Genomic DNA, 12,028 nt, shown 5'->3' with positions numbered 1-12,028 from the left:
TGCTTAGAGGAAATCAGTAACTCTTCTTTAAAATTTAGATTATATTTTATTGTTCATGCTATTACAGTTGTCCCAGTTTTTCCCTGTTTGCCCCACTCCACCTATCCCCCCTCACTCCCTCAGGCAATACCCACACTGTTCTCCGTGCCCATGGGTCATGCATATATGCTCTTAACCTAGTCCCTGCACCTTCCTTCAACCAGTCTTCACCTCTTCCCTGTCCTCTGACAGCTGTCAGTCCATTTCATGTTTCTAAGCCTTTAATTCTATTTTGCTTCTTAGTTTATTTTATTCATTAGATACAACATACAAGTGAGATCATACAGTATTTTTCTTTCACTGACTGGCTTATTTCACTTAGCAGAATAGTTTCCAGGTCCATCCATGTTGATGCAAAAGGTAAGATTTCTTTTTGGTTTTTGGCAGCTTAGTAGTATTCCATTGTGTAAATGTACCACAGCTTTTTAATCCACTCATCTACTGCTGGGCACTTAGGCTATTTCTAGATCTTGGCTATCAAAAATAATGCAGCCATGAACATAGGGGTGCCTATTCTTTGAATTGGTGTTTCATGATTCTTAAGATATATTTCCAGAAGTAGAATTGCTGGGTCAAAAGACAGTTCCATTTTTAATTTTTTGAGGTAACTCCATACTGTTTTCCACAGTGGCTATATTGGTCCCCATTCCCACCAACAGTGAATGAGGGTTCCCTTTTCTCCACAACCTCGCCAGTACTTATTGTTTGTTGATTTATTAATGATAGCCATTTTGACAGGTATGAGGTAATATCTCACTGTGGTTTTAATTTGCATCTCTCTGATTATTAGTGATGTTGAACACTTTTTTCATATGTCTGTTGGCCCTCTGTATGTCCTCCTTGGAGAAGTGTCTGTTCAGGTCCTTTGCCCATTTTTCAATTGGATTGCATTCCTCATGCTGAGTCATAGAATTTCTTTATATATTTTGGAAATTAAACCATTATCAGATGTATTATTGATAAATATGTTTTCCTGTAGAGTGGGTTCCCTTTTTATTTTCATGATGGGTTGTTTAGCTGTGCAGAAGCTTTTAAATTTGATATGGTCCTATTTGTTTATTTTTTCCTTTGTTTCCTTTGCCTTAGGAGATACATTGGCAAAAGTACTGGTATGTGAGGCAACTAAAATTTTACTGCCTATGTTTTTCTCTAGGACTTTTACGGTATCATGAGTTACATTTAAGTCTTTCATCCATTTTGATTTTATGCTGGTGTACAGTGTAAGTTGGTGGTTTAGTTTAGTTCTTTTTTTTTTTTTGGCACATATCAGTCCTGTTTTCCCAACACCATTTATTGAAAAAGCTATCTTTACTCCATTGTGTGCTCCTGCCTCCTTTGTCAAATATTATTGACCATAAAGTTTGGGTTTATTTCCAGGCTCTCTGTTCTGTTTCATTGATCTGTATTCCTCTTCTTATGCCAGTACAAGTCTGTTTTGGTTACAGTGACATTATAGTATAGTTTGATATCAGGTAGCTTGATTCCTTCAATTTTGTTCTTCTTTCTAAAGATTGCTGTGGCCAGTTGGGATCCTTTTAAATTCCATATGAATTTTTTAAATATGTGTTCTAGATCTGTGAAGTGCCATTGGTATTTTAATAGGAATTGCATTGAATCTATAGATTGCTTTGGGTACTGTAGATTTTAATTATGTTAGTTCTAATCCATGAATATGGTACATGCTTCCACTTATTTGTATCTTCCTCAGTTTCTTTCATCAGTGTCCTAAAGTTTTCCAAGTACAGGTCTTTAACCTACTTGGTTTAATTTATTCCTACATACCTTATATATATTTTTGCAATAGTAAATGGGATCTTTTTATTAGTTTTCTTTTTGATAGTTCATTACTGGTGTATAAAAATGCCATCAATTTCTGAACATTAATTTTATATCCTAAATTTCGCCAAATTCATTTATTAGGTTTGGTATTTTTTGATGGAATCTTTTGGGTTTTCTATGTCATCTGTGGAAAATGAGTTTTAATTCCTCTTTCCAATTTGGATGCCTTTTATTTTTCTTCTTTTCTGATTGCTATGGCTAGTACTTCCAATACTATGTTGAACAAGAATGGGGAAAGCAAACATCCCTGTCTTGTTCCTAATCATAAGGGAAATGCTTTTAGTTTTTGCCCATTGAGTATGGTGTTGGCTGTAGGTTTTTCCTATATGGCCTTTATTATGTTGAGGTATGATCCCTCTACCCCCACTTTGCTGAGAGTTTTTATCATATATGAGTGGTGGCAAAGCTTTTTCTACATCTATTGATATGAGCATGTGGTTTTTATCTTTCATTTTGTTTATGTGGTATATCATATTTACTTTAGCAAATATTGTATCAACCTTGTATCCCTGGGATAAATCCCACTTGATCATGGTGTATGATCTTTTTAATGTATTGCTGGATCTAGTTTGATAATATTTTGTTGAGGATTTAGCATCTATATTCATCAGAGATATTGGCCTGTAATTTTCTGTCTTTTTAAAAAATATATTTTCTTGATTATACTATTACAATTGTCCCAGTTTCTCCCCTTTTGTCCCCCTCTGTAATAGGGTGCAGCCAAGAGGGCACCCAAATAAAGATTTGTAATGGGGTCCAGAACTCAGGGTGTCCAGGAAATATTAGAGACAAATATATACATAATGTTCTCACCCCCACCAGTCTGAACCAGGAGATGGAACATATGGAACAGGGCCATTGAGATCTGTTTTGCATAGCAACAACTTTGCAACTAACCTCTGGCATGGTCATTTAACATATCTATAGCCTTTAACTGGTTTCATAGATATGTTAAATTTCTGTGACCATGCTTTGAGCTGGTGGATAGGAATGGCTTCAACCCAGGATGTAACTGGGAGGCAACTCCCTCTGGTTACAGCACCTGAGTGACAGCATGGAGATGACTGGCTCCACACCATGGAGCCATGCCTGCCCAGATTTACTATGGCAGCCCAGTAAAGTTGGACGAATATGGGAATGCTGGCAGGTGTAACTCATGGTGGGAGGAGTCAGAAATGGGGCTGCAGAGGAAGATCAGCTTGGGGATTTTAACTCAGATGCAGCAGCTACGAGGGGGATCACCACATGGCTTTGGCAGGGGTTGGGAATCACCATGCGGCTTGGGTGAAGGTTTGGACCATGCGGCTTTGGGTTGCTCCCTTTTGCCAGGTGGCTTGGGAAGAAGAAGAGACTGCCTGGAAGAAAAGGGGTGAAAGGACTCTTTCTGGTGGGCCATGAGAAGGTGCCACCTAGCTTTGGATTAACTGGAGATCATGGCAGCGACACAGCTGATGGTGCCGGGAGCCTGAATCATGGACTTCTACTTCTTTTCCTGAGATACGGTACCCCGGACTGGGCAAAGGGGAGAACGAAGGACTGTGTGTTTTTGTGGGTATTCTAAAGAACTTGAGTATTTTAATGAGTACATTAAGTCATTATTTTTAGTCTGTATAACTTCTAAATAAAGAATTCCTTTCCTTTTCACCAATCTTTGGCACTGAGAGACATCTTTCCTCTGGCAGTGGGCAAAGCGAACCTAGTACTGGTGGGGAACCCCCAGAGAAAAAGGAGGTCCTTTCAGTAATAGTATATCATTCCCCCACCCCCAGGTCTGTTCTGTAACACCACATGCTATCCCACTTCCCTCTAAAAATCTCTTCCTTAGTTCATGTAAATTGGTTGTGCATATAATTTCTTTGGCTTCTCCATTTCCTATACTATTCTTAACCCACCCCACTGTGTCTATTTTGTAACTACCATTTATGTTTCTTAATCCCTGCACCTTTCTCCCCATTCCCTCCCTTTCCCCTCCCAGCTGATAACCATCCCAATGATCTCCATAACTATCCTGTTCCTGTTCTGGTTGTTTGGTTAGTTGTTTTTTGTTTTGTTTTGTTTTAGATTAAGTTGTTGATAGTTGTGAATTTGTTGCCTTTTAAATGTTCATAGTTTTGATCTTCTTTTTCTTTAATAAGTCTCTTTAACATTTCATGTAATAATGGGTTGGTGATGAGGAATTCCTTTCGCTTTACCTTGTCTGGGAAGCACTTTATCTGCCCTTCAATTCTAAATGACAGCTTTGCTAGATGGAGTAATCTAGGTCGTAGGTCCTTGCTTTTATCACTTTGAATACTTCTTGCAAGTCTCTCTTGCCTACAAAGTTTCTTTTGAGAAATCAGCTAATAGTCTTTAGAAACTCCTTTGTAGGCAACTCTCTGCTTTTCTCTTGCTGCTTTTAAAATTGTCTCTTTATCTTTAACCCTTGGCATTTTAATTATGATGTGTCTTGCTGTATTTCTCCTTGGATCCAACTTCTTTGGGACTCTCTGAGCTTTCTGGACTTCCTAGAAGTCTATTTCTTTTGCCAGATTGGGAAAGTTTTTCCTTTATTGTTTTTTCAAATAAGTTTTCAATTTCTTGCTCTTCCTCTTCTCCTTCTGGCACCCCTATGATTCAGGTATTGGTACCTTTAAAGTTGCCCCAGGTGTTTCTTACCCTACCCTCATTTTTTAAAATTCTTTTTTCTTTCTGCTGCTCTGATTTAATGGTTTTTCCTTTCTTGTGTTCCAAATTGTTTATTTGATTCTTGGCCTCATTGTCTCCACTGTTGGGTCCCTATAGAGTTTTCTTTATTTCATTTGTCACCTTCATTTCTTACTTTATGTTTTTGCTGTACTCAATGAGTTCTTGCAGTTTCTGAACACCAGTGTTTTGAACTCTGCATTGGATAGGTTGATTATCTCTGTTTCATTTAGTTCTTTTTCTGGGATTTTATTGTTACATCATTTGTGCCATATTTCTTTGTTTCCTCAATTCAGCAGCCTTCTTGTGTTTGTCTCTGTGTATTAGGTAGAGCTGTTTTGACTCCCTGTCTTGGAAAAAGCACCTGTAGATTGCATGGTATGGAGCCTTAGGTAATCACTTAGGTCTTAATTTTCATCTCTCTGATGGCTAGTGATTTTGAGAATTTTTTTCATGTGTCTGTGGGCCCTTTGTATGTCCTCCTTGGAAAAGTATCTATTCAGGTTCTTTGTTCATTTTTTAAATTGAATTGTTTGTCTTCCTGGTGTTGAGTCATATGAGTTCTTTACATATTTTGGAGATTGAAACCTTGTTTGATATATCATTGGCAGATATGTTCTCCCATACAGTTGGTTCCCTTTACATTTTAATTATGGTTTCTTTAGTTGTGCAGAAGCTTTTTAGTTTGAGGTAGTCCCATTTGGTATTTTTTTCCTTTATTTCCCTTTCCCCAGGAAATATATCAGGAAAGTATTGCTATGTGGGATATCTGCAATCTTCCTGCCCATGCTTTCCTCTAGGAGTTTTATGTTGTCACTACTTATATTTAAGTCTTTTATCCATTTTGAGTTGATTCAAGTGTATGGTGTAAGTTGGTGGTCTAGTTTCATTTTTTTTCATGTACCAGTTCAGTTTTCCCAACACCATTTATTGAAGAGGCTATCTTTACTCCATCGTATGTTCATGCCTTATTTGTCAAATATTAATTGACCACTGAAAACTTGGGTTTATTTCTTGGTCCTCTATTCTGTTCCATTGATCTATATATCTGTTCTTATGCCAGTACCAGACTGTGGCCTTGATTACGGTGGCCTTGTAGTATAGTTTGACATTGAGTATTGTGATCCTTCTTACTTTATTCTTCTTTCTCAAGACTGCTGAGGACAGTTGGGGTCATTTTGGGTTCCATATAAATTTTTGAAATATTTGGTCTAGATCTGTGATATCTGTCATTGTTTTTGAGTTCTTTTTAATTGAGGTGGTTTTCTAGTTTCATGCCATTGGGATTTGAGAAAATTATTGATATGATTTAATCTTTATGAATATGTTGACTTTTTTGTGTCCTATCACATGGTCTAGCTTTGCAAATGATCCACATGCACTTGAAAAGAATGTGTATTCTGCTGCTTTGTATGAAATGACCCATAAATATCAATTAAATCCATTTGATCTAGTGTGTTATTTAAGGTTTGCCATTTTCTTTTTTTTAATTGTCATTCAAATATGTTTGTCTCAATTTCCCCCCCACCACTCTTCCCCACCCCAGCCATCCCCACCTTGCACCCTGCATCCTACCCTTCTTAGGCTTTGTCCATGTGTCCTTTATACATGCTCCTGACAACCCTTCCACATTTTCCCATTATCCCTAACTACCTCCCCTCTGGTTGTTGTCAGTTTACTTTTAATTTCAATGTCTCTAGTTATATTTTGCTTGCTTCTTTGTTTATTGCTTAGGTTCCATTTATAGGTGAGATCATGTGGTATTTGTCTTTCATGATCTGGCTTATTTCACTTAGTATAATGCTCTCCAAATCCATCCATGATGTTACAAAGGGTAGGAGCTCCTTCTTTCTGCTGCATAGTATTCCATCGTGTAAATGTACCATAGTTGTTTTTTTATCCACTCATTTACTGATGGGCATTTAGGTTGCTTCCAGCACCTGACTATGATAAATTGTACTGCTATGAACATTGGTTCTTTTGAATTGGTGTTTCAGGATCCTAGGTTATAATCCAGCAGTGGAATCTCTGGGTCAAAAGGCAGTTCCATTTTTAGTTTTCTGAGGAAATTCCATACTGTTTTCCACAGTGGCTCTGTCAGTCTGCATTCCTACCAACATTTCATTAGGGTTCCCTTTTCTCCACAGCCTCACCAGCACTAGTTTGTTGATTTGGTTATGATGCCATTTTCTTGTTGAATATTTGTTTGGAAAATCTCTCCATTGGTGAAATTGGTGTGTTAAAATCCCATACTATGACTGCATTGCTGTCTATCCTTTCTTTAAAGTCTACCAAGGTTTTCTTTATATATTTAGTTGCTCCTATACTGGATGCATATATGTTTACTAGTCTTATGCCCTCTTGTTGGATTTCTCATTTTAGTATTATATAGTGGCCTTCTTTGTCTTTTGTTATGGTCTTTGTTTTGAAGTCTATTTTTGTCAGATATAGGTATTGGTAACTCAGTGTTATTTCTATCTCTATTTGATTGGAATATTTTCCCACCCCTTTACTTTCAGCCTGCGTAAATCTTCTGTTCTGAGGTGGGTCTCTTGTAGACAGCATATATATGGGTCATGTTTTCTTATTCATTTAGCTACCCTATGTCTTTTGATTGGAGCATTTAATACACTTACATTTAAGGTTATCATTGGTAGGTACTTATTCATTGACATTTTTTCTTTATACCTATGTTCTCTCTCTCTATCTTCTCTTCTTAAGTAGTCCCTTTAACATTTCTTGCAATGCTGGTTTGGTAGCAATGAACTCCTTTAGCCTTTGTTTTAGTCTAAGGAGATTTCTATATCACCTTCAACTTTAAATGATAGCCTGGCTGCATACAGTAGTCTTGGTTGCAGATCCTTGCTTTTCATTATTTTGAATACTTCCTGACAGTTACTCCTGGCCTGAAATGTTTCTGTTGTGAAATCATCTGACAGCCTTGTAGGAACTCCCTTGTATATGAATAATTACTTCTCTCTTGCTGCCTTTAAGTTTCTCTCTTTGGTAGACCTATGATTGCAGAGGAGTAAGTGGAAGCTACACTAGCCTCCTCTCAGGACAAATCTGGAATTGCAACTAAACTGTATAGAAGTCATCCTGAATAACCAATTGAACACTAGCTGGAAAGAAGCCTTATAATGAAACACAGTCAGAAGAAACCACTTCACCACAACAAGACTGGTAAGGAATGTAGAGGAAGCGTGAGAGGGATGACTAGGCTTCCGTAGGCAGTAGCTGATGATCCAGAGGGCTATTTCAGTGGCTAGGGGGGTTCCCCCTGAGAAGCGTAGGGTCTAAACCCCAAGGTGGACTCCCCAGACTATAGCACCAGAGCCAACAAGGAACTCAGATAACATCTAGCTCTGAAAAGCAGCAAGGTTTCTGTCTGTCAGGCAGAGATGGCTGGAGACTCAGATAGTCTCTTAAAAGGCCAGTGCAAAAAATTGTATTTGCAGCCACTTACCATGGGATCCAGCAGAGGGAGGGCAATGTGGACTAGAAACACTTGAGGAGAACTTGGGGTTGGTGGCTCTTGGGAAAGAACTGAAGGAATAGCTGCCAGGATCCTTCTGCTGAGTCATTTCTCATAATGCAGGAGCTGTTTTTCTGAGGCAGGTCACTCCTCTCCAAGTGGCATCAGCCTGAGGGAAGCAATAGCCTCACCCACAGAAATTACTCTACATCACCCTGTGCAGCTTAAGCCAGGCTGCTGGTTACAGTTTGAGTCTATATCATTGATTAATTCAACAACTCAGGAAGATCTCTGGGAGCTCTATGAGACTTCAGCTGACCCTCCCCAGGGCCCAGTCTGATAAAAGTCAGTCTTGGTGTGCAGCCTGGTTCTCTCTGCACACATACAGGCTCAGCAAAGGGAGCCACATGCTATAGATCACTGAAAGCTCCAAACAGGTAGACCAGGGCCAGTTGCAAGCAGCATATGACAAAGACCTACACCAGAGCCTTTGCAGATCTACCTAATACATAGAAACAAATACAGAGAAGCAGCCAAAATTGGGAGACAATACAACAGATCCCTAATGAAAAAAAAAAGCATTCTCCAGAAGGGCTAGATGAAATGGAAGCAAAAGTTTAACAGATAGAGAGCTTAGACTAACAATATAAGGATCCTCAACAGCATGAAAAAAAGACATAGAAACCACAAAAAAGAACCAGTTAGAAATAGAGAATGCAATATCTGAAATAAATACACTTGAAGGAATGAAGAGTAAGTTAAATGAAGCAGAGAATCGAATCAGTGATTTGGAAGACAAGGTAGGAAAAAAAAATACCCAGGCAGAGCAGCAGAAAGAAAAAAAGATTTTAGGACTTCCAACCAAGATGGAGGCATAGATAACTTTGCCTCTTTGCACAACCAAAAGAAGAACAATAGCAAATTCAAGAACAAAAAATAACCAGAACTGCTAGAGAATTGAACTGTATGGAAGTCCCAAAAGCAAAGAGTAAAGAAGAAACATTCATCCAGACAGGTAAGACAGGCAAAGATGGGCAGCCAGGGTAGAGAGGACTCACAGCAAGGTGGTGGCTCACAGACTGAGTGAGAAGGCCGCTGGCAGAGCAGGCAGTCCTAGATTTGCATGCAGATAAACTGGGAGGAACAATTTGCATGCAGATAAACTGGTGAGTGAGACAGACCACATAACGAAGGATTCCAGTTTGGAAAAATAAAGCCTCAAAACCCCTGACTGAAAAAGCCTGTGGGGTTGAGGCAACAGGAGAAGCTCCTGCCTCACAGGAGAATTCACTGGAGAGACCCACAAGGTCCTAGAATGTACACAAAACCACCCACCCAGAAATCAGCACCAGAAGGGCCCAATTTGCTTATGGGTAGCAGAGGACACGACTGAAAGTCAATTGAGAGCTGAGCAAGTGGCATTGTTCCCTCTCAGATGCCTCACCCATATACAGCCCCACCATGCAGTGATATGGGTTGTCCCACCCTGGCAAATACCTAAGGTTCCACCACTTGCTATATAACAGGTGTGTGGAGATGAAAAAAACATAGCCTAAATGAAAGAACAGATCAAAGCCCCAAAAGTACAACTAAGCGACGAAGAGATAGCCAGCCTATCAGATGCAGAGTTTAAAACACTGGTTGCTCACAGTGTTGGTTGAGTATGGTCACAAAATAGAGAAAAAAGTGAAGGTTATGAAAAGTTAAATAAAAAAATGTGGGAGTCAACAGTGACAGGAAGGAAACTGGGACTCAAATCAATGGTTTGGAGCAGAAAGAAGAAAGAAACATTCAACCACAACAGAATGAAGAAACAAGAATTCAAAACAATGAGGAGGAGCTTAGGAACCTCTGGGACAACTGTAAATGTTCCGACATCTGAATTATACAGGTGGCATGAGAAGAGGAAGAGGAAGAAATTGAAACTTGTTTGAGCAAATAATGAAGGAGAGCTTCCCCAATCTGGCAAAAGAAATATACTTCCAGGAAGTCCAGGAAGCTCAGAGAGTCCCAAAGAACTGGACCCAAGGAAGCACAGACCAAGGCACATCATAACTGTATTACCCAAGATTAAAAGAAGGAGATAATCTTAAAAGTGGCAAGAGAAAAGGAGACAGTTAACCTAAAAGGAGTTCCCATGAGACTATCAGCTGATTTCAAAAGAAACTTTGCAGGCAAGAAGGGGCTGGACAGAAATATTCAAAGTCATGAAAAGCAGGGGCCTACATCCAAGATTATCTATCCAGCAAAGCTATCATTTAGAATGGAAGGGCAGATAAAGTGCTTCCAAGTAAGGTCAAGTTAAAGGAGTTTATCATCACCAAGCCCTTATTTTATGAAATGTTGAAGGGACTTATCTAAGAAAAAGAAGAAGATCAAAACTATGAATGATAAAATGACAGCAAACTCACAACTATCAACAACTGAACCTAAAAACAAAAGCAAAAATGAACTAAGCAAACAACTAGAACAGAAGCAGATCCACAGAAATGAAGATCATATGGAGGGTTATCAGTGGGGAGGAGGGGTGGGGAGACTGGGTGAAAAGGTACAGGGAGTAAGAAGCATAAATAATAGGTACAAAATGGGGAGGTTAAGAATAATATGGGAAATGGGGAAGCCAAAGAATTTATATGTAAGACCCATGGACATGAACTAAGTTGGGGGAAAGACAGTGGGAAGAGGGGTACAGGGCAGAGAGGAATAAAGAGGAGAAAATAGGGGGAAAAGATTTTTAAAAGTAGAAGAGCTTTAGAAACATTTTAGACAACATAAAGCATAATAACATTGCATCATGGGAATACCAGAAAGAGAAGAGAACAAGCAAGGGATAGAGAATCTGTTTGAAGAAATACTGACCAAAACTTCCCTAATCTGGTGAATAAAAAGACACATAAGTCCAGGGAGCTCAGAGAGTCCCAAATATGTTGGACCCAAAGAGGCCTACACCGAGACACATCACAATTAAAATGACAAGATGAGAATCCTAAAAGTTACTAGAGAAAAGAAGATAGTTACATAAAAGGGAGTGTCAATTGGACTGTCATCTTATTACTCAAGAGAAACATTAAGGGCCAGGAGGAAGAGGCATGAAATATTCAAGGTAATTTAAAAGCAATGACCTACAACCAAGGTTACTTTATGCAGCAAGATTATCATTTAAAATTGAAGGAGAAATAAGGAGCTTCCCAGACCAAAAGAAAGAAAGAAAAGAAAAAGCTAAATAAATTTGTTAACATAAAACCAGTATTACAACAAATGTTAAAGGGCTTGCTTTAAAAAGAAGCAGAAGAAGAGAAAGAAAGAAGGAAAGAAAACCAGAAGAATATAGTCAACAATAAAATTGCACTAAAAATGTATCTATCAATAATCACCTTAAATGTAAATGGCTTAAACGCTCCAAAAGACACAGAGCAGATGAATGGATGAGAGAAGATCCATATATATGCTGCCTCCAAGAGACTCATTTCATATCAAAAGATACACATAGACTAAGAGTAAAGGAATGAAAAAAAATATTTCATGCAAATGGAAAGGAAAAATAAAGGGTAGGTAACTACTTATATCTGACAAAATAGACTTTAAAACCAATGTAAGAGACAAAGAAAGATGCTACATAATGATAAAGGAAACAATCCAAGAAGAGGGATTGTTAACCCTAGTAAACATTTACCCATCCAACATAGGAGCATCCCATTATGTGAAGTAAATCTTAATAGACATAAAGGAAGAGATGGACAGAAACACAGTCATAGTTGGGGATTTGAACACCCCATTGATTCAATAGATAGATCTTCCAGGCAGAAAACCAACAAGGAGAAAACGCCTCTAAGTGACTCAAATGGATTTAATTGATATCTTCAGAGCATTTTACTCCACACCAGCAGAATATACATATTTTCAAAAGCACATGCAATGTTTTCTAGTATAGACCATATGTTAGGACACAAGTCTCAATAAATTTAAGAGACTGAAATCATATAATGAATGTTC

Source organism: Phyllostomus hastatus, unplaced genomic scaffold (genome assembly GCF_019186645.2).
Source record: "Phyllostomus hastatus isolate PE091 unplaced genomic scaffold, TTU_PhHast_1.1 phas_contig_86, whole genome shotgun sequence".
Taxonomy (NCBI): Eukaryota; Metazoa; Chordata; class Mammalia; order Chiroptera; family Phyllostomidae; genus Phyllostomus; species Phyllostomus hastatus.
Note: the sequence above shows the minus strand (reverse complement) of the source record.